This window comes from Gossypium raimondii, chromosome 13 (assembly GCF_025698545.1).
Source record: "Gossypium raimondii isolate GPD5lz chromosome 13, ASM2569854v1, whole genome shotgun sequence".
Taxonomy (NCBI): domain Eukaryota; kingdom Viridiplantae; phylum Streptophyta; class Magnoliopsida; order Malvales; family Malvaceae; genus Gossypium; species Gossypium raimondii.
Window position 1 is genome coordinate 33,406,086 of NC_068577.1, and position 6,697 is coordinate 33,412,782.

The following is a 6,697-nucleotide window of genomic DNA, read 5'->3' on the forward strand; positions in this document are numbered from 1 at the left end:
TCAACTTCAAGCTTTCTATAATGGTCTTAATAGAAACTTGTGGTCTAGTCTTGACAGAGCGTCTGCGGTAGCATTCATGTCAAAGACATACGCCGAGGCTTGTTAACTTATCGAGGACATAGCGATGAACTCTTACATGTGGTCGGCTGAACAGTTCACATATTGAGCCAAACAATCAGCAGTGAATGCTGTTGGTAGTGAGGACAAGTATCAACAAGTCCTCGAAAGGCTTAATTGATTGGAGATGAGTTCAGCCAAGGCGCAAGTCCAAAACCAGCCAAATCTAACCCATTTTAATGCAAGACACGATGATGTGGGCAACCATATGGAGGTTAAATATGTGGGGAATAGATGATATAACCATTACTCCAACACCTATAAACTGGGATGGCGTGACCATCTTAACCTTAGGTGGGGAGGGGACCTCCCAATCAAGGGAACCAAAACCTTAATCCTCCAAAACCCAATGCATCGTATCAACCTCCATTTCTTTTTAGGGCACCCCAAGATCAAGCCTATAGTAGTGACCCTCCGTTGTCGATTAGGGTAAGTAAGGTAGAAGAAGGCTTACATGTAGTACAAGTTGATATGCACAAAATCCATGGTCAATTAGACCAAGTTTTTCAATTGTTTTAAAAAAACCTTAACCTCTAGCATACCCAATAATACCGAACCTAATCTGAAGAGGGAAGGGAAGGAACACGCCACGGAGGTCACCCTTAGATCAAGGGTTGTGGTTAAGGAACCTATCCGATCAAATTGTGGAGAGAAAGAAGTTAGTGAAAAGGATGATAACACTCACACTCCTAGTGTTGGAGATGGGGTGGGAGAGAAGGAAGGATTTGAGAGAGAGCCCACACAAGTTGAACCAGAATATAAAACCGTTCCACTGCCACTGCCAAGCCCAAAGCCTATACCATTTCCTTCAGTCTAGAGGAGAAGAAAAATAAAGAAAGTGAGGAGTTCTTACAATTCCTCAATATGTTTAAGGCCTTGCATTTGAACCTCTTATTTTTAGAGCTCCTTAAAAAATTCCCAATTACGTCAAATTCTTTAGGGATGTTATTTATCGTAGGAAGAAAATAGGGAGAGGAAAGAAAATCACTCTTAAGGAGGAATGCAATGCAATAGTGTCTAGAAGATTTCCTCCTAAGCTCAAGGATCTCGGTACCTTCACCACAATAATAGAGCTAGGCGGAGTTACTTTTGGGAAAGCCTTGTGTGATGTAGGGGCATTCCTACGACAATCACCTTGTGGGACGTACCAAAAATAGTGGATATTGCAATATCCAACCTTGGGTATCATGATATCCATGTTGGTTCAGGTGATACCCGATTTTAGGTATCACAATCCGCGTGTGTGAGAGGCTTTTTAAGCCTTCAAACACCCCAAAACACCATATTCTCTACATTTTTCCCAAATTTTTAACCCTAAATCTCTAAAAACACTTTCCCCTTTCTATTTTCTCTCAATCTCACTTTCAATCTTCTCTATTTTTCTTTGTAATTTTTCTTTGTAATTTTTCTTTATTTTTTGTTAGTTTTCTTCTTTTGCAGGTATTTTACTCTTTTAGCTTGGGAAACACGAAACTTTTTTGCCTCAGACAATAAATCAATCACAACTAACTAATAACTCTTGAAAAAGGTTATATTTCATGCCTTTAGGATTAGTTAATTACTTGTACTTAGGTGAGTTTAATTGCATTTTAGGATATTGCATTGGTATTTTTAGAGCATTGCATTAAAGAGCTTGAATTGTACCTAAGTGTTATTACATGTTGCTTTTAATTGCTTGTGGGAAGGACTTGCTTGGTGGTTGGTTGGCAGGTGCAGAGTGTAGGAAAAGGAGTAAAGGATTGAAGTTTTGTCGTGACAAATTTTTGATAATTTGCTGAGACAAATGCTGTGGCAATGCCTAGAAGATGCCTAGTCAGCACTCAATGCGTACTGTTCTCTTCCTCAGCTGTACTTGTACCAAATAAATCCACTTGAAAAAGAGAAAAAAGGATTATGGGCTAATAGACCTACCCTAGAAGGTAAAACTTATTAAAGCCAAAGGGGAAACCATAGAAAAGGAGACAATTTTTAATAGAAAGAGAGGATGAGCAGCTTTTGACAGAAAAGAAGGTGGAAGGACCAAGAAGGAAGGCGACTGAAAAAGGAAAAAAATGATTGCATCATCTTTGGCTGCTACAAGACATTACACTGCTGGTCTTGAGAGCTAGATAGGCGAAAGCTATCATATTAGATTTTCTCCTTTGATTTTTATCGGGCTTCTTTTAGAACTTATGTGTTATTGATGATGTTGGTTGTTGAATTAAACTCGAACTTGATTTACCCATCTATGAGCTAAATCTCTTAGGCTCGAGATTACTTTGCTAAACCTTTTATTTTTTTATTAATGTTTATAATTTGAGTTGGAATTATTCTGCTATTTTATTCAATGGTATTTCATGTTATATGCAGACTGTGTATTGACGAATGTGTAGCAGGTTATTAAAGATAACTTAATTCCGATAGGGTTAGGTTAACTAGATAGACATTGGATAATATGAGTGAATGATAAATTATTTATTTGAAGCAACCTTTAGGCATAAAGCCTTGCCTCATACGAAAGAAGGTAGAAAATATTAGTGGTAACCGAACTCAAGTCTATAGACATATAATGCTTTAGGGGAGGTAACCCAAGGTTTTATCCTCGAAAGAAGTAGATTATTGTAGAAACCTATCGAGTAGTAGAATGGTCAAGACTTTGTTGTGGCATTAATAGTTAGAGAAGGTAGATGCATCAGTAATCCCAACCATCCTAATCAACGCTGTAGTTCCTTAATCTTTTTTTTGTAGTGGTTTTGTCGTGACATTTTTGTTTCATTTATTTGTTTTGTTTTGCCCATTTTATACATCACCACTCTCTCATTTTGCCACTACATTCTCATTGTTATTTTTCTTAACATTAATCAAAATTAACTCTAATAACTCAACCAAATTATACCTATCTAATCCCTATGGAGACGATCTCACTTATCACTTTATTACTTGTTTCGACGTGTATACTTGAACAATCTGCACATCATATTCACATGCAACACTAACACGGTTCAAGTTTCCCTTTTCTTTCTTTTGTTTGCATTTGCTACTTTTTCCATTTTTATTATTTTTACTATCTTATTTTGGTTTTAGTGTTGATTGGTTGTGGTTTAGTTGATTAGTACAAACATGATAGTTAGCTTTGTTAAAAGGTTGATAAACATGCCCACTAGAAAAAAAAACAAGCGAAAACCCATCCCGAACCACCCCCGAAACCAGAGTATATTCTGGACAAGTTGAAAAGGAAAGAGGCTGAAGCCTTTTTCTCAAACATTTAAGAAAAGACTTTTATCCTTAAAACAGGCTTCGACCCTTCCGCCTTAGACTACGAGGAAATTTGGGATTTGGTTCATTTTCATTGATGGATGAATCTTGCTTTGGTGCCAAATACACCTGCAGTAATCCCGGTAGTTTTGGAGTTTTACTCAAATTTAAAATTTTCTGAAAAGAACAACGTGTATGCTCAACACAAGAAAGTCGATATCTCCCCTCAAGTAATTAGTGATTATTATGATGTGCCATATTATGTTAGTGACGATTTGTTCACTTTGGACCTCGAGAAGTTTACTAATGTTGATATGGATGACGTTTTAGGATTTTTAAAAAAGGGTAGGGGTGAATGGAAGCGTGAGGGGTATAATAATTACCCCTTATCTTTTAAACAAGCAATCATGTTTCCCGTCGCTAAGATGTGGATGCAATTTATATGTACTCATATCTCACCACTGCTTAATAATAATACCATTAATGTGTTTCGAGCTATTTATTATACTACATTTTGTAGCAAAAGAGAGCATCCTTATCTAATCACTGCCTTGTGCCGTCGAGCTGGAGTGGTGATGGAAACCACTGAATAATTTCATTATATGACTATGAGAATTATTAGAGATACCCTTCTCCACGAATTCCAAGAATTACATAGTCAGCAAATACAATAATGGAACCAGCAACGTAAACACAAAATGGAAGTGACTTTAGTGGTGAGGAAGAAAAGAACCAAAAAAAGAATGATGATAAGCCTACACGATGGGAACGTAGGTTGAGAAGAGATGTGCACTACAATATGAGACTACTAGAGGCCATGAAACCATTCATGGACGCCTTCATGACAAGTCAGAGGGCACAGAGCTTACAATTGTAACATCCCAAAAATTCAAGGTTAGTAGAATAGGGTTTATGAATCGAGTGAGAGTAGTCATGCTTTAATTTTTTAGACTATCTATGTATTTTTAGGAAATAAATGAGGTATTGGTTTGTTTATGAAGTGTTAGTGAAACGTTTCTTGAAACCTAAGTTCAAATCCCTTCTCTCGCATCATTTTTATTATTTTGCAAATTTTGCCTTAAACCCTAGTATGAGACATGAATTGTTTTTAAAATAAATATTGAAAAATTATTTCAAGAATGAGGAAAAAATCTAATGGTTAAAAGAAATATGAGAAAATATGAAAATTAAATAAGGTCCCAAGCTCGAATCCTTTCCCATGCGAAATAATTAAAATTTGGAAAATCCTTTTTTTTAATGTGTGTGCCATCCATACCCTTGAACCCTAATTATAAATATAACTTTTTATTGTATTTTTCATCCTTTAATTCAGTTTTTCCCTACCCTGGCCGTTCACCCTCTTCCTCTCCTCTTTTCTCTTCAATTTTCTTTCTTTCTCCATTGTTGTTGTTGCCTACACCTAGTTTTACCATCTTTTTCTTTTTTTTCTTTTTGCCACAAGATTTGTTAACATGTTCCCCACCATATTGCTGTATTTTTCGTCATTAAAATCAGTCCCAAATCTGAAATCTTGAACTCCAAGATCGATCCCGAACATTGCAAATAAAGTGTCATTACCATTTCTCTCGACTAGCTTGGGTAAGGCCTATTTTCTCTTTAATTTCTTGATTAATTTTTTCAATTAAAAACCAAAATTTCTAGACCTAGAATTTGGGGGATTTTAAATTATTTCAAATGTATTTTTCCAGATTTTAATGAGATCTCAAACTATTTTAAAATTTAGCCCCAACTTTTGCCGCCATGGGTGGTGGTGCGTGCGCTTATGTGAAAGAAAAGGGGTTGTTTTGTTTCTTGGTTCTTGCCTATATTTTTCTAGCATTAATTTGAATTATTGAACCCTCTTAATCAGCTTTTAAACCCATTTCAATTAGGTAAAAACGTTCTTGATCAATTAGTTAATCAGATCCCACAAATCATGAAGTGCAAGTGCAATTAAGGGTAACTAGTTTGTTATTTCGACATAGTTGTTACGTAAAGGTTATGAATTGATTAAATGAAGGAATTTAATAATTAATTAGCTACTTATTTTCCAGTATATTATTGAATTAGGTGATGACTCAAACTCCCCAAATCATCCGTAAGACGAAGAACTATTGTACGTATGGTTTGCATCGATACAATGTAAGGAATCTAACTAGTTTGGATTCATAAAATAGTTATAATTTCAATGATTGGTTTGAACTCATAAGTGGGTGTTTGGGGGCTGGTTTAATGGTAAATTTATTGTATTTATATTGAATTTTGGTTTAGGTTCGTTTAAGGAATCATTAAGAAAAATTGGAAGATTCGCTAGTGTGCTACGAGGAAATGGAAAATAAGGTGTGGGTCCTAAAATCAAAAAAATGTTTGAAAATGTTAAATATCATTTTATATATGATAAATTAGCTTGCTGATTGGATTTTCTTAATAGCCAAATTATTGATTTTGTGAGTGGCCGAACCAGGTATGTTTCGAGCCTTAAAAGAATGACATGTTGGAAAAATTCCTAGTTTGATAGTATGGATGTTTGATTGAGTTTGTAATTGCATATTTGAGTTATGAGATATGAGAATGTTTGACTGAATGATATAATGTGTTGAGATATTAAGCTTATGTATGATTTAAACGCATGAGATATTTGTTATATTGTGTACTGAAAAGGGTGTTATCTATGCATAATGAAAATCCGTAAAATATGTGAAATTGAATGATATTGATTGATACCAAAACAATGGTAATTTGAAAGAATGGAACACTGTTACCATTTACTGAAAGTATGTGATTATTGAGGACATGTGTAACGTTGGGGTTTGTGCAAGTGTACACAGTCATTATCAAGTAATAAGTAAGTATCGAGTTATCGTCTCTACAGGGATTCTATTTGTGCTAAGTCACTTAATTTGTAAAATTATATTAACAATTTGATAAATAAAAACACAATATAGCTGAGAAGTGGTGATTAAAATATGTTAAACAAAATGCAATGACCCTTAATCCAAATTATCCTAAGTATGCAAACTATATTAATGAAATAGATTGTAGTAAAATTAAACACAATTTGCAACAATTATAACATAAATAAACTAGGATAATTACTTTAATTAAACTCAATTTATTATCAACATGCTTAATAACATTCGGAAAAACATTCCATGGAAACTCGATCTTTCATGAGTTTGGAAACAACATTATGTCCTTTCGGAATCCTTTACTTAGTAAATACGCATTTTACTGATCCTTATTTACTAAGGGTTTCTTAGCATTCATGTGAGGTAACAGGGACGTGTTAGGCTTGAAAAAATTTAATCACACAAATCTAAAAACTATGCAGATAATAGAGCTTGGT